The following is a 19,263-nucleotide window of genomic DNA, read 5'->3' as shown; positions in this document are numbered from 1 at the left end:
ATGGCCCCTTTCATCACAATGCTCCATGAACCCAGTCATCACAATGTTCCCTGCCCTTTTCATCACAATGCTCCATGGGCCCTGTCATCAAAATGCTCCATGCCCTTGTCATCAAAATGCTCCAGAACTCTTGTCATCATAATGCTCCATGCCAATGTCATCAAAATGCCCCATGACACTTCTCACCACAATGTTCCATGGCCCCTGTCATCACAGTGCTCCATGATACTTTTTATCACAATTCTAGATGAGCACTGTCATCACAATGCCCCATGACAGATGTCATCACAATTCGCTATGTTCCTTGTCATCACAATGCTCCATGAACCGTGTCATCAAAAGGTTCCAGGACACTTGTCATCAGAATCATCCATGACCCCTTTCATCACAATGCCCAATGCCACTTCTCATCACAATTCTCCATGGTATTTGTCATCACGTTGCTCCATGACACCTGTTACCACAATGCTCCATGACACTTGTCATCACAATGCTCGATGGCCCTTGTCATCACAATGTTCCTTGGTGATTTTCATCGCAATGCTCCATGACAACTTTCATCAAAATACTCCAAGATTTGTTTCATCACAATGCCCCATGACCCTTGTCATTACAAATCCACATGATCCGTTTCATCACAAATCTCCATGGCAAATTACATTAAAATGCTCCATGTCCCTGTCATCACAATGTCCAATGATACCTGTTTTTACAATGATCAATGATCCTTGTCATCACAAGGCTCCATGTCCCTTGTATTCACAATGCTCCATGGCCCTTGTCATCACAATGCTCCAATGCTTTTGTTATAACAATGCTCCAGGACCAGTTTCATCACAATACTCCATCCCCCTTGTCATCACAGTGCACAATGAAACCTTCCATTACAAACTCCATGACACTTGTCATCACAATGATCCATGGCCTTTATTGTCACAATGCTCCCAGGCCATTTTCTTCACGATGTTCCATGAAAACTTTCATCACATTGCTCCATGACCATTGTCATCACAATAGTCCATACCCTTGTCAACACAACGCTGCATAATCCCTGTCATCACAATTCTCCTTGACTGCTGCCATCTCGATAATCCAGGCCAATTTTCATAAAAATGATTCATGCCCCCAGTCATCTCAATGCTCCATGATACCTCTCATCACAATTCCTAGATGATCAATGTCATCACAATGCCCCATGACACCTGTCATCACAATTCGCGATGACCCTTGTCATCACAATACTCGATGAACCGTGTCATCACAGTGTTCCAGGACACATGTCATCACAATGATCCATGACTAATTTCATCACAATGCTCCAATAAACCTGTCATCACAATGCTCCATGGCCCCTGTTATCATATGGCTCCATGATGTCTTTCATCACAATGCTCCATGACCACTGTCATCACCATGCCTCATGACGCCTGTCATCTCAATGCTCCATGGTCCCTTCATCACAATGCTCCATTAACACAGTCATCACAATGTTCTCTATCCTTTTCATCACAATGTTCCATGGGCCCTGTCATCACAATGCTCCATGCGCTTGTCATCAAAATGCTCCAGAACACTTGTCATCATAATGCTCCATGCCAATGTCATCAAAATGCCCCATGACACTTGTCATCACAATGCTCCACGTCATTTGTCATCACAATGTTCCATGGCCCCTGTCATCACAGTGCTCCATGATACCATTCATCACAATTCTAGAGGACCACTGTCATCACAATGCCCCATGACAGATGTCATCACAATTTGCCATGGTCCCTGTCATCAAAATGCTCCATGAACCCTTTCATCACAAGGTTCCAGGACACTTGTCATCACAATGATCCATGATCACTTTCATCAAAAGGATCCATGAAATCTGTCATCTCAATGCTCCATAGGCTTTGTATTCACAATGCTCCATGGCCCCTCTAATCACAGAGCTCCATGACCCCTTTCATCACAATGCTCCAAGACCGCTGTCATCACAATGCCCCATGACGCCTGCCATCACAATTCTCCAAGGCCTCTCTTACCAAATAGCTCCATGATCCCTGTCAGTACAATGTTTCATGACACTCTTCACCACAATGCTCCATGACCCATGTCATCACAAAGTTCTCTGCCCATATCATCACAATGCTCCTTGTCACCTTTCATCACAATGCTCCATGCTCTTTCATCACAATGCTCCAGAATTCTTGTCATCGCAATGTTCCTTGACCGTGTCAACACAATGATCCATGACTCCTTTCCTCACAGTGCTCCAGTACCCCTTTCATCACAATGCTCCATGCCATTGTCAGCACAATGCTCCTTGGAGACTGTCATCAAAATGCTCCATCCCATTTTCATCACAATGCTCAAGATATAATATCATTACAATGCTCCATGCCCGTGTCAACACAATGCTCCATGACCCCTGTCATCAAAATGCTTTATGAACTTTTTATTAGAATGTTCCATGACCCCTGTCATCAAAATGATCCATGACAGTTGTCATCACAATGCTGCATGCTACCTTTCATCCCAACTCTCTGAGACCGCTGTCATCACAATGCTCCAAGACAATTTTCATCACAATGCTCCATGCCCCCGTCATCACTGTGCCCCATAACCCCTGTAATCACAATGCTCCATGACCCTGTCATCACAATGCTACATGACCCCTGTCATCACATTGTTCCATGGCCTATGTATTCACAATGCTCCCTGGACCCTGTTATCACACTGCTCCAGGTTCCCTTTCAACACAATGCTCCATGAACCCTGTCATCACAACGTTCCATGAAAGTTGTCATCAAAATGTTCCATGACCCCGGTCACCACAATGTTCCCTACCCTTGTAATCACAATGCTCCGTGACCTCTGTCAACACAATGACTGATGACCCCTGTCATCAAAATGCTAAATAGCACTTGTCATCACAATGCTCTATGACACCTGTCATCACTATTCTCCATGTCACTTGTTCTCACAATGTTCCATGGCCCCTTTAATCACAGTGCTCCATGACCCGTTTCACCTAAATGCTCCATGACCTCACTCATCACAATGCCCCATGATCCCTGTAATCACAATGCTCCATGGCCCTTGTTATCACACTTCTCCAAATCTTTGTCATCACACAGCTCCATGGCCACTGTAATCACAATGCTCCATGCTCTTGTCATCACAAGACTTGAGAACACCTGTCAGTATAATGCTCCATGTCCGTTTCATCGCCATGCTCCATATCCTTGTTATCACAATGCTCCAGGTCTGTTGTCATCACCATGCGTCATGCCCGTGTCATCACAATGCTCCATGAATCTTGTCTTCACAATGCTTCATGGCCCATTTCATCACAATGCTCCATGACCCCTGTCATCACAATGCTCTATGGCCTTTGTCATCACAATGCTCCGTGACCCTGTCAACACAATGCTTGATGACCCTTGTCATCAAAATGCTAAATGGCACTTGTCATCACAATGCTCTATGACGCCTGTCATCACTATTCTCCATGTCACTTGTCATCACAATGCTCCACGGCCCCAGTAATCACAGTACTCCATGACCCCTTTCATCACAATGCCCAATGCCACCTCTCATCACAATTCTCCATGGCATTTGTCATCACGATGCTCCATGACGCTTGTCATCACAATGCTCGATGGCCCTTGTCATCACAATGTTCCTTGGTGCTTTTCATCGCAATGCTCCATGACAACTTTCATCAAAATACTCCAAGATTTGTTTCATCACAATGCTCCATGGCCCTTGTCATTACAAATCCACATGATCCCTTTCATCACAATACTCCATGGCAACTTACATAAAAATGCTCCATGCCCCTGTCATCACAATGCCCAATGATACCTGTTTTTACAATGATCCATGACCCTTGTCATCACAAGGCTCCATGTCGCTTGTATTCACAATACTCCATGGCCCTTGTCATCACCATGCTCCATAGTGCTTTTCATCGCAATGCTCCCTGACTGCTTTCAGCACAATGCCCCATGGCCCCTGTCATCATGATGGTCCATGGCCCTTCTCATCACAATGCTCCATGAAACATTTCCTCACAATGCTCCAGTACGCCTTTCATCCAAATTCCCCATGGCCACTGTCATCACAATTCTCCTTGACCCCTGTCATCATAATGGTCCATGACCCGTTTCATCTCAATGCTCCATGACACCTGTCATCACAATGCTCCTTGGCCTTTGTCATCACAATGCTCCATGGCCCCTGTAATCACAGTGCTCCATGACCCGTTTCATCTCAATGCTCCATGACCTCACTCATCACAATGCTCCATGACCCCTGTAATCACAATTCTCCTTGGCCCTTGTCATCATAGTGCTCCAAGCCTTTTTCATCACACTGCTCCATGGCACCTATAATCACAATGCTCCATGTCCTTGTCATCACAAGGCTCCAGAATTCTTGTCATTAAAATGCTCCATGTCCATTTCATCACCTTGCTCCATGACACTTGTCATCACATTGCTCCATGGCCCCTCTCATTACTGTGTTCCATAAAAACTTTAATCACATTTCTAGATGACCACTGCCTTCACAATGCCCCATGACATTGTCACCACAATTCTCCATGACCATTGTCATCACAATGCTCCATGAACCATGTCATCACAGGGTCCCAGGACACTTGTCATCACAATGATCCATTACCACTATCATCACAATGCTCCATGACCACTGTCATCTCAATGCTCCATGGCCTTTGTATTCACAATGCTCATTGGCCCCTGTAATCACAGTGCTCCATAACACCTTTCATCATAATGCTCCATGACCACTGCCATCTCAATGCTCCATGACGCCTGTCATCACAATTCTCCAAGGCCCCTCTCATCACAAAGCTCCATGACACTTGTCATCACATTGCTCCATAACATCTGTCATCACAGTGTTCCCTGCCCATGTCATCACAATGCTCCATGTCCCCTATAATCACAATGCTCCATGCCTTTTTCCTCACAATGCTCCAGAATTCTTGTCATCACAATGTTCCATGACCGTGGCATCACAATGCTCCATGGCCCTTGTCATCACAATGCTCAAGAATTCTTGTCATCACAATGTTCCATAACCGTGTCATCACAATGCTACATGACCCTGGTCATCACACTTCTTCCTGACATTTGTCATCACAATGCTCTATGACGCTTTTCATCACAATTCTTAATGACCACTTTAATCACTATGCTCGCTGACCATTTTCATCACATTTCTCTATTGTCATTACAATTCCCCATGGCCCCTTTCGTCACAATGCTCCATGATGCCTGTCATCACAATGCTCCATGTCACTTGTCATCACAATGTTCCATGGCATTTTTTATCACAATGCTCCAGGACCAGTTTCATCACAATACTCCATCCCCCTTGTCATCACAGTGCACAATGAAACCTTTCATTACAATGCTCCATGACACTTGTCATCACAATGCTCCATGGCCTTTATCGTCACAATGCTCCCAGGCACTTTTCATCACGATGTTCCATGAAAACTTTCATCACATTGCTCCACGACCATTGTCATCACAATAGTCCATACCCTTGTCAACACAATGCTGCATAATCCCTTTCATCACTATTCTCCATGACTGCTGTCATCACAATAATCCAGGACAACTTTCATAACAATGCTTCATGCCCCCTGTCATCACAGTGCTCCATGATACCTTTCATCACAATTCCTAGATGATCAATGTCATCACAATGCCCCATGACACCTGTCATCACAATTCGCTATGACCCTTGTCATCACAATACTCGATGAACCGTGTCATCACAGTGTTCCAGGGAACATGTCATCACAATGATCCATGACGACTTTCATCACAATGCTCCAATACACCTCTCATCACAATGCTCCATGGCGCCTGTTAACATATTGCTCCATGATCACTTTCATCACAATGCTACATGATCCCTGTCATCACATTGTTCCATGGCCTATGTATTCACAATATTCCATGGACCCTGTAATCACTCTGCTCCATGTTCGCTTTCAACACAATGCTCCATGACCCCTGTCATCACAACGTTACATGAAAGTTGTCATCAAAATTCTCCATGACCCCGGTCACCACAAGGTTCCCTTCCCTTGTCATCACAATGCTCCATGACCCTTGTAATCACAATGGTACATTGCCTTGTCATCACAATGTTCCATGGCCTCTGTCATCACCATGCTCCACGGTCTTTCTCATCACAATGCTGTATGACCCCTCTCATCACAATGCTCCAAGGCCCATGTCATCACAATGCCTCATGGTCTTTGTAATCACAATGCTCAATGAACCCTGGCATCACAATACTCCCTGCCGTTGTCATCACAATGCTCCATGGCCTCTGTAATCACAATGCTCCATGCCCTTGTCATCACAATGCTCCAGAACACTTGTCATCATAATACTTCAATCCCGTATCATCCCATTGCTCAATGACACTTGTCATCAAAATCTTCCTTGGCCTTTGTCATCACAGTGCTCCATGATACCTTTAATCAAAATTCTACATGACCACTGTCATCACAATGCAAGATGACCAATGTCATCACAATGCCCCATGACACGTGTCATCACAATTCTCCTTGGCCATTGTCATATCAATGCTGTTTGAACCGTGTCAAAACTAGGTTAAAGGCTACTTGTCTTTACAGTGATCCATAACCACTTTCATCAAAATGCTCCATGAACTCTGTTATCTCAATGCTCCATGGCCTTTGTATTCACAATGCTCCATTGTCCCGATAGTAGCATTGCTCCATGAACACTTTCATAACAATGCTCCTTGACCACTGTCACCATAATGCCCCATGACGTCTCTCATCACTGTGCTCCAAGGCCACTCTCATCAAAATGCTCCATGATATGTGTCAGCACAATATTGCATGACACTTGTCAACACAATGCTCCATGATCCCTGTAATCACAATGATCCCTGCCAATGTCATCACAACGCTCCAGGTCTGTTGTCATCACCATGCTTCATGCCCGTGTCATCACAATGCTCCATGAATCTTGTCTTCACAATGCTCCATGGCCCATGTCATCACAGTGCTCCATGACCCCTGTCATCACAATGCTCTATTGCCTTTGTCATCACAATACTCCGTGACCCCTGTCAACACAATGCCTGATGACCCCTGTCATCAAAATGCTAAATGTCACCTGTCATCACAATGCTCTATGACGCCTGTCATCACTATTCTCCATGTCACTTGTTATCACAATGTCCCATGGCCCCTGTAATCACAGTACTCCATGAACCCTTTCGTCACATTGCCCAATGCCACCTCTCATCACAATTCTCCATGGCATTTGTCATCACGATGCTCCAAGACACCTGTCATCACAATTCTCCATGACACTTGTCATCACAATGCACGATGGCCCTTGTCATCACAATGTTCCTTGGTGCTTTTCATCGCAATGCTCCATGACAACTTTCATTAAGATACTCCATGATTTGTTTCATCACAATGCTCCATGGCCCTTGTCATTACAAATCCACATGATCCCTTTCATCACAACTCTCCATGGCAACTTACATAAAAATGCTCCATGCCCCTGTCATCACAATGTCCAATGATACCTGTTTTTACAATAATGCATGACCCTTGTCATCACAAGGCTCCATGTCCCTTGTATTCACAATGCTCCATGGCCCTTGTCATCACAATGCTCCATGGCCCTTGTCATCACAATGCTCCATAGCGCTTTTCATCGCAATGCTCCATGACCGCTTTCAGCACAATGCCCCATGACCCCTGTCATCACAATGCTCCATGGCCCCTGATATCATATGGCCTCATGATCTCTTTCATCACAATGCTCCATGACCACCGTCATCACCATGCCCCATGACGCCTGTCATCTCAATGCTCCATAGTCCCTTTCATCACAATGCTCCATGAACCCAGTCATCACAGTGTTCCCTGCCCTTTTCATCACAATGCTCCATGGGCACTTTCATCACAATGCTCCATGCCTTTGACATCAAAATGCTCCAGAACTCTTGTCATCATAATGCTCCATGCCAATGTCATCAAAATGCCCCATGATACTTGTCATCACAATGCTCCATGGCCTTTGTCATCACAATGTTTCATGGCCCCTGTCATCACAGTGCTCCATGATTCCTTTCATCACAATTCTAGATGACCACTGTCATCACAATGCCCCATGACAGATGTCATCACAATACGCCATCGTCCTTGTCATCACAATGCTCCATGAACCGTTTCATCACAAGGTTCCAGGACACTTGTCATCACAATGATCCATGATCACTTTCATCACAATGCTCCATGAACCCTGTCATCTCAATGCTCCATATTCTTTCTATTCACAATGCTCCATGGCTCCTGTAATAACAGTGCTCCATGACCCCTTTCATCACAATGCTCCAAGACCGATCTCATCACAATGACCCATAACGCCTGCCATCACAAATCTCCAAGGCCTCTCTTACCAAAAAGCTCCATGATCCCTGTCAGCACAATGTTCCATGACACTTTTCATCACAATGCTCCATGACCCCTGTCATCACTAAGTTCTCTGCCCATATCATCACAATGCTCCTTGTCGCCTTTAATCACAATGCTCCATGCCCTTTCATCACAATGCTCCAGAATTCTTTTCATCGCAATGTTCCTTGACCGTGTCATCACAATGCTCCATGACCCTTGTCATCACAAAGCTCCATGACCCCTGTCATCACAATGATCCATGACTCCTTTCCTCACAGTGCTCCAGTACCATTTTCATCACAGTGCTCCATGCCCGTGTCATCACAATGCTCCAGGTCTGTTGTCATCACCATGCTTCATGCCCGTGTCATCACAATGCTCCATGAATCTTGTCTTCACAATGCTCCATTGCCCAGGTCATCACAGTGCTCCATGACCCCTGTCATCACAATGCTCTATTGCCTTTGTCATCACAATACTCCGTGACCCCTGTCAACACAATGCCTGATGACCCCTGTCATCAAAATGCTAAATGTCACTTGTCATCACAATGCTCTATGACGCCTGTCATCACTACTCTCCATGTCACTTGTTATCACAATGCTCCATGGCCCCTGTAATCACAGTACTCCATGATCCCTTTCGTCACATTGCCCAATGCCACCTCTCATCACAATTCTCCATGACATTTGTCATCACGATGCTCCATGACACCTGTCATCACAATGCTCCATGACACTTGTCATCACAATGCTCGATGGCCCTTGTCATCACAATGTTTCTTGGTGCTTTTCATCGCAATGCTCCATGAAAACTTTCATCAAGATACTCCAGGATTTGTTTCATCACAATGCTCCATGGCCCTTGTCATTACAAATCCACATGATCCCTTTCATCACAACTCTCCATGTCAACATACATAAAAATGCTCCATGCCCCTGTCATCACAATGCCCAATGATACCTGTTTTTACAATGATCCATGGCCCTTGTCATCACAATTCTCCATAGCGCTTTTCATCGCAATGCTCCATGACCGCTTTCAGCACAATGCCCCATGACCCCTGTCATCACAATGATCCATGGCCCGTGATATCATATTCCTCCATGATCTCTTTCATCACAATGCTCCATGACCGCTGTCATCACCATGCCTCATGACGCCTGTCATCTCAATGCTCCATGGCCACTTTCATCACAATGCTTCATGAACCTAGACATCACAATGTTCCCTGCACTTTTCATCACAATGCTCCATGGGCACTGTCATCACAATGCTCCATGCCTTTTTCATCAAAATGCTCCAGAACTCTTGTCATCATAATACTCCATTCCTGTGTCAACCCTTTGCTCAATAACACTTGTCATCAAAATCTTCCTTGGCCTTTGTCATCACAGTGCTCCATGATACCTTTAATCAAAATTCTACATGACCACTGACATCACAATGCAAGATGACCAATGTCATCACAATGCCCCATGATACGTTTCATCACAATTCGCCTTGGCCCTTGTCATCTCAATGCTGTATGAACCATGTCATCAGTAGGTTCCAGGACACTTGTTATCACAGTGATCCATGAACATTTTCATCACAATGCTCCATGAACTCTGTTATCTCAATGCTCCATCGCCTTTGTATTCACAATGCTCCATTGTCCTGATAATCACATTGCTCCATGAACACTTTCATCAAAATGCTCCTTTACCACTGTCACCATAATGCCCCATGACGTCTCTCATCAATGTGCTCCAAGGCCACTCTCATCAAAATGCTCCATGATCTGTGTCAGCACAATATTGCATGACACTTGTCATCACAATGCTCAATGATCCCTGTAATCACAATGATCCCTGCCAATGTCATCACAATGCTCCATGTCTCCTGTAATCACAATGCTCCACGCCCTTGTCATCACAATGCTCCAGGTCTGTTGTCATCACCATGCTTCATGCCCGTGTCATCACAATGCTCCATGAATCTTGTCTTCACAATGCTCCATGGCCCTTGTCATCACTGTGCTCCATGACCCCTGTCATCACAATGCTCTATGGCCTTTGTCATCACAATACTCGGTGACCCCTATCAACACAATGCCTGATGACCCCTGTCATCAAAATGCTAAATGGCACTTGTCATCACAATGCTCTATGATGCCTGTCATCACTATTCTCCATGTCACTTGTTATCATAATGCTCCATGGCCCCTGTAATCACAGTACTCCATGACCCCTTTCATCACAATGCCCAATGCCACCTCTCATCACAATTCTCCATGGCATTTGTCATCACGATGCTCCATGACACCTGTAATCACAATGCTCCATGACACTTGTCATCACAATGCTCGATGGCCCTTGTCATCACAATGTTCTTTGGTGCTTTTCATCGCAATGTTCCATGACAACGTTCATCAAAATACTCCATGATTTGTTTCATCACAATGTTCCATGGCCCTTGTCATTACAAATCCACATGATCCCTTTCATCACAATTCTCCATGGCAACTTACATAAAAATGCTCCATGCCCCTGTCATCACAATGCCCAATGATACCTGTTTTTACAATGAACCATGACCCTTGTCATCACAAGGCTCCATGTCCCTTTTATTCACAATGCTCCATGGCCCTTGTCATCACAATGCTCCATAGCGCTTTTCATTGCAATGCTGCATGACCGCTTTCAGCACAATGCCCCATGACCCCTGTCATCACAATGCTCCATGGCCCCTGATATCATATGGCGTCATGATCTCTTTCATCACAATGCTCCATGACCACTGTCATCACCATGCCTCATGATGCCTGTCATCTCTATGCTCCATAGTCCCTTTCATCTCAATGCTCCATGAACCCAGTCATCACAATGTTCCCTTCCCTTTTCATCACAATGCTCCATGACCACTGTCATCTCAATGCTCCATGGCCTTTGTATTCACAATGCTCCATGGCCCCTGTAATCACAGTGCTCCATAACACCTTTCATCATAATGCTCCATGACGACTGTCATCTCAATGCCCCATGAGGCCTGTCATCACAATTCTCCAAGGCACCTCTCATCACAATGCTCCATGACACTTGTCATCACATTGCTCCATAACACCTGTCATCACAGTATTCCCTGCCCATGTCATCACAATGCTCCATGTCCCCTATAATCACAATGCTCCATGCCTTTTTCCTCACAATGCTCCAGAATTCTTTTCAACACAATGTTCCATGACCGTGGCATCACAATGCTACATGACCCTGCTCATCACAATTCTCCATGACCTTTGTCATCACAATGCTCTATGTCGCTTTTCATTACAATTCTCAATGACCACTTTAATCACTATGATCGCTGACAATTTTTATCACATTTCTCTATTGTCATTACAATTCCCCATGGCCCCTTTCTTCACAATGCTCCATGATGCCTGTTATCAAAATGCTCCATGGAGTTTGTTATCACAATGCTCCAGGACCAGTTTCATCACAATACTCCATCCCCCTTGTCATCACAGTGCACAGTGAAACCTTTCATTACAATGCTCCATGACACTTGTCATCACAATGCTCCATGGCCTTTATCGTCACAATGCTCCCAGGCACTTTTCATCACGATGTTCCATGAAAACTTTCATCACATTGCTCCACGACCATTGTCATCACAATAGTCCATACCCTTGTCAACACAAAGCTGCATAATCCCTGTCATCACAATTCTCCATGACTGCTGTCACCACAATAATCCAGGACAATTTTCATAACAATGCTTCATGCCCCCAGTCATCACAGTGCTCCATGATACCTTTCATCACAATTCCTAGATGATCAATGTCATCACAATGCCCCATGACACGTGTCATCACAATTCGCTATGACCCTTGTCATCACAATACTCGATGAACCGTGTCATCACAGTGTTCCAGGGCACATGTCATCACAATGATCCATGACGACTTTCATCACAATGCTCCAATACACCACTCATCACAATGCTCCATGGCCCCTGTTATCATATTGCTCCATGATCACTTTCATCACAATGCTCCATGACCACTGTCATCACCATTCCTCATGACGCCTGTCATCTCAATGCTCCATGGCCTCTTTCATCACAATGCTCCATGAACCCAGTCATCACAATGTTCCCTGCCCTTTTCATCACAATGCTCCATGGGCCCTGTCATCACAATGCTCCATGCCCTTGTCATCAAAATGCTCCAGAACACTTGTCACCATAATGTTCCTTGCCAATGTCATCAAAATGCCCCATGACATTTGTAATCACATTGCTCCAAGACCGCTGTCATCACAATGCCCCATGACGCCTGCCATCACTAATCTCCTAGGCCTCTCTTACCAAAAACTCCATGATCCCTGTCAGCACAATGTTCCATGACACTTTTCATCAAAATGCTCCATGACCCCTGTCATCACAAAGTTCTCTGCCCACATCATCACAATGCTCCTTGTCACCTTTAATCACAATGCTCCAGAATTCTTCTCATCGCAATGTGCCTTGACCGTGTCATCACAATGCTCCATGACCCTTGTCATCACAAATCTCCATGACCCCTGTCATCACAATGATCTATAACTCCTTTCCTCTCAGTGCTCCAGTACCGTTTTCATCACAGTGCTCCATGCCATTGTCAGCACAATGCTCCTTGGACCGTGTCATCAAAATGCTCCATCCTCTTTTCATCACAATGCTCCAGATATCCTATCACTACAATGCTCCATGCCCGTGTCAACACAATGCTCCATGACCCCAGGCATCAAAATGCTTTATGAACCTTGTTACCAGAATGTTCCATGACCCCTGTCATCAATATGATCCATGACCGTTGTCATCACAATGCTGCATGATACCTTTCATCCCAATTCTCTGTGACCGCTGTCATCACAATGCTCCAGGACAATTTTCATCACAATTCTCCATGCCCCCTGTCATCACAGTGCCCCATAACCCCTGTAATCACAATGCTCCATGGACCTTGTCTTCACAGTGCTCCAAGCCTTTGTAATCACACTGCTCCATGACCCCTGTAATCACAATGCTCCATGCCCTTGTCATCACAAGGCTCCAGAACACTTGTCATTATAATGCTCCATGTCCGTTTCATCACCATGCTCCATGACACTTGTCATCACAATGCTCCATGGCCCCTCTCATTACTGTGCTCCATAATAAATTTAATCACATTTCTAGATGACCACTGCCATCACAATGCCTCATGACATTGTCATCACAATTCACCATGACCATTGTCATCACAATGCTCCATGAACCATGTCATCACAGGGTCCCTGGACACTTGTCATCAACAATGATCCATGACCACTTTCATCACAATGCTCCATGACCACTGTCATCTCAATGCTCCATGGCCTTTGTATTCACAATGCTCCATGGCCCCTGTAATCACAGTGTTCCATAAGCACCTTTCATCATAACGCTCCATGACGACTGTCATCTCAATGCCCCATGAGGCCTGTCATCACAATTCTCCAAGGCACCTCTCATCACAATGCTCCATGACACTTGTCATCACATTGCTCCATAACACATGTCATCACAGTGTTCCCTGCCCATGTCATCACAATGCTCCATGTCCCCTATAATCACAATGCTCCATGCCTTTTTCCTCTCAATGCTCCAGAATTCTTTTCAACACAATGTTCCATGACCGTGGCATCACAATGCTACATGACCCTGCTCATCACAATTCTCCATGACCTTTGTCATCACAATGCTCTATGTCGCTTTTCATCACAATTCTCAATGACCACTTTAATCACTATGATCGCTGACAATTTTTATCACATTTCTCTATTGTCATTACAATTCCCCATGGCCCCTTTCTTCACAATGCTCCATGACGCCTGTTATCAAAATGCTCCATGGAGTTTGTTATCACAATGCTCCAGGACCAGTTTCATCACAATACTCCATCCCCCTTGTCATCACAGTGCACAATGAAACCTTTCATTACAATGCTCCATGACACTTGTCATCACAATGCTCCATGGCCTTTATCATCACAATGCTCCCAGGCACTTTTCATCACGATGTTCCATGAAAACTTTCATCACATTGCTCCACGACCATTGTCATCACAATAGTCCATACCCTTGTAAACACAAAGCTGCATAATCCCTGTCATCACAATTCTCCATGACTGCTGTCACCACAATAATCCAGGACAATTTTCATAACAATGCTTCATGCCCCCAGTCATCACAGTGCTCCATGATACCTTTCATCACAATTCCTAGATGATCAGTGTCATCACAATGCCCCATGACACCTGTCATCACAATTCGCTATGACCCTTGTCATCACAATACTCGATGAACCGTGTCATCACAATGTTCCAGGGCACATGTCATCACAATGATCCATGACGACTTTCATCACAATGCTCCAATACACCACTCATCACAATGCTCCATGGCCCCTGTTATCATATTGCTCCATGATCACTTTCATCACAATGCTCCATGACCACTGTCATCACCATTCCTCATGACGCCTGTCATCTCAATGCTCCATGGCCTCTTTCATCACAATGCTCCATGAACCCAGTCATCACAATGTTCCCTGCCCTTTTCATCACAATGCTCCATGGGCCCTGTCATCACAATGCTCCATGCCCTTGTCATCAAAATGCTCCAGAACACTTGTCACCATAATGTTCCTTGCCAATGTCATCAAAATGCCCCATGACATTTGTAATCACATTGCTCCAAGACCGCTGTCATCACAATGCCCCATGACGCCTGCCATCACTAATCTCCTAGGCCTCTCTTACCAAAAACTCCATGATCCCTGTCAGCACAATGTTCCATGACACTTTTCATCAAAATGCTCCATGACCCCTGTCATCACAAAGTTCTCTGCCCACATCATCACAATGCTCCTTGTCACCTTTAATCACAATGCTCCAGAATGCTTCTCATCGCAATGTGCCTTGACCGTGTCATCACAATGCTCCATGACCCTTGTCATCACAAATCTCCATGACCCCTGTCATCACAATGATCTATAACTCCTTTCCTCTCAGTGCTCCAGTACCGTTTTCATCACAGTGCTCCATGCCATTGTCAGCACAATGCTCCTTGGACCGTGTCATCAAAATGCTCCATCCTCTTTTCATCACAATGCTCCAGATATCCTATCACTACAATGCTCCATGCCCGTGTCAACACAATGCTCCATGACCCCAGTCATCAAAATGCTTTATGAACCTTGTTATCAGAATGTTCCATGACCCCTGTCATCAATATGATCCATGACCGTTGTCATCACAATGCTGCATGATACCTTTCATCCCAATTTTCTGTGACCGCTGTCATCACAATGCTCCAGGACAATTTTCATCACAATTCTCCATGCCCCCTGTCATCACAGTGCCCCATAACCCCTGTAATCACAATGCTCCATGGACCTTGTCATCACAGTGCTCCAAGCCTTTGTAATCACACTGCTCCATGACCCCTGTAATCACAATGCTCCATGCCCTTGTCATCACAAGGCTCCAGAACACTTGTCATTATAATGCTCCATGTCCGTTTCATCACCATGCTCCATGACACTTGTCATCACAATGCTCCATGGCCCCTCTCATTACTGTGCTCCATAATAAATTTAATCACATTTCTAGATGACCACTGCCATCACAATGCCTCATGACATTGTCATCACAATTCACCATGACCATTGTCATCACAATGCTCCATGAACCATGTCATCACAGGGTCCCTGGACACTTGTCATCAACAATGATCCATGACCACTTTCATCACACTGCTCCATGACAACTGTCATCTCAATGCTCCATGGCCTTTGTATTCACAATGCTCCATGGCCCCTGTAATCACAGTGCTCCATAACACCTTTCCTCATAACGCTCTATGACGACTGTCATCTCAATGCCCCATGAGGCCTGTCATCACAATTCTCCAAGGCACCTCTCATCACAATGCTCCATGACACTTGTCATCACGTTGCTCCATAACACCTGTCATCACAGTGTTCCCTGCCCATGTCATCACAATGCTCCATGTCCCCTATAATCACAATGCTCCATGCCTTTTTCCTCACAGTGCTCCAGAATTCTTTTCAACACAATGTTCCATGACCGTGGCATCACAATGCTACATGACCCTGCTCATCACAATTCTCCATGACCTTTGTCATCACAATGCTCTATGTCGCTTTTCATCACAATTCTCAATGACCACTTTAATCACTATGATCGCTGACAATTTTTATCACATTTCTCTATTGTCATTACAATTCCCCATGGCCCCTTTCTTCACAATGCTCCATGATGCCTGTTATCAAAATGCTCCATGGAGTTTGTTATCACAATGCTCCAGGACCAGTTTCATCACAATACTCCATCCCCCTTGTCATCACAGTGCACAATGAAACCTTTCATTACAATGCTCCATGACACTTGTCATCACAATGCTGCATGGCCTTTATCGTCACCATGCTCCCAGGCACTTTTCATCACGATGTTCCATGAAAACTTTCATCACATTGCTCCACGACCATTGTCATCACAATAGTCCATACCCTTGTCAACACAAAGCTGCATAATCCCTGTCATCACAATTTTCCATGACTGCTGTCACCACAATAATCCAGGACAATTTTCATAACAATGCTTCATGCCCCCAGTCATCACAGTGCTCCATGATACCTTTCATCACAATTCCTAGATGATCAATGTCATCACAAGGCCCCATGACACCTGTCATCACAATTCGCTATGACCCTTGTCATCACAATACTCGATGAACCGTGTCATCACAGTGTTCCAGGGCACATGTCATCACAATGATCCATGACGACTTTCATCACAATGCTCCAATACACCTGTCATCACAATGCTCCATGGCCCCTGTTATCATATTGCTCCATGATCACTTTCATCACAATGATCCATGACCAATGTCATCACCATTCCTAATGACGCCTGTCATCTCAATGCTCCATGGCACCTTCATCACAATGCTCCATGAACCCATTCATCACAATGTTCCCTGTCCTTTTCATCACAATGTTCCATGGGCCCTGTCATCACAATGCTCCATGCGCTTGTCATCAAAATGCTCCAGAACTCTTGTCATCATAATGCTCCATGCCAGTGTCATCAAAATGCCCCATGACACTTGTCATCACAATGCTCCACGTCATTTCTCATCACAATGCTCCATGACCCTTGTCATAACAATGGTCCATGGCCTTGTCATCACAATGTTCCATGGCCTCTGACATCACTATGCTCTATGGTTTTTCTCATCACAATGCTCTTTGACCCCTGTCATCACAATGCTTGATGACCATTGTCATCACAATGCTCCAAGAACCCTGTCATCACAATGCTCCATGCCGTTGACATCACAATGCTCCATGGCCCTTGTAATTAGAATGCTCCATGCCCTTGTCATCACAATGCTCCAGAACACTTGTGATCATAATACGCCTTTCCTGTGTCATCCCATTGCTCAATGACCCTTGTCATCAAAATATTCCTTGTCCTTTGTCATCACAGTGCTCCATGATACCTTTAATCAAAATTCTACATGACAACTGTCATCACAATGCAAGATGACCAATGTCATCACAAGGCCCCATGACACGTGTCATCACAATTCGCCTTGGCCCTGGACATCTCAATGCTGTATGAACCGTGTCATCACTAGGTTCCAGGACACTTGTCATCACAATGCTCCATGAACTCTGTTATCTCAATGTTCCATGGCCTTTGTATTCACAATGCTCCATTGTCCTGATAATCGCATTGCTCCATGAACACTTTCATCAAAATGCTCCTTGACCACTGTCACCCTAATTCCCCATGACGTCTCGCCTCACTGTCTTCCAAGGCCACTCTCATCAAAATGCTCCATGATCTGTGTCAGCACAATATTGCATGACACTTGTCATCACAATGCTCCATGATGCCTGTCATCACAATGCTCCATGAATTTGTTATCACAATGCTCCAGGACCAGTTTCATCACAATACTCCATCCCCCTTTTCATCACAGTGCACAATGAAACCTTTCATTACAATGCTCCATGACACTTGTCATCACAATGCTCCATGGCCTTTATCGTCACCATGCTCCCAGGCACTTTTCATCACGATGTTCCATGAAAACTTTCATCACATTGCTCCACGACCATTGTCATCACAATAGTCCATACCCTTGTCAACACAAAGCTGCATAATCCCTGTCATCACAATTTTCCATGACTGCTGTCACCACAATAATCCAGGACAATTTTCATAACAATGCTTCATGCCCCCAGTCATCACAGTGCTCCATGATACCTTTCATCACAATTCCTAGATGATCAATGTCATCACAAGGCCCCATGACACCTGTCATCACAATTCGCTATGACCCTTGTCATCACAATACTCGATGAACCGTGTCATCACAGTGTTCAAGGGCACATGTCATCACAATGATCCATGACGACTTTCATCACAATGCTCCAATACACCTGTCATCACAATGCTCCATGGCCCCTGTTATCATATTGCTCCATGATCACTTTCATCACAATGATCCATGACCAATGTCATCACCATTCCTAATGACGCCTGTCATCTCAATGCTCCATGGCACCTTCATCACAATGCTCCATGAACCCATTCATCACAATGTTCCCTGTCCTTTTCATCACAATGTTCCATGGGCCCTGTCATCACAATGCTCCATGCGCTTGTCATCAAAATGCTCCAGAACTCTTGTCATCAT

This window comes from Balaenoptera physalus (genome assembly GCF_965194825.1).
Source record: "Balaenoptera physalus genome assembly, chromosome: 19".
NCBI lineage: Eukaryota > Metazoa > Chordata > Mammalia > Artiodactyla > Balaenopteridae > Balaenoptera > Balaenoptera physalus.
The sequence above is the reverse complement of the archived record's forward strand: the minus strand, read 5'-3'. Positions refer to the sequence as shown.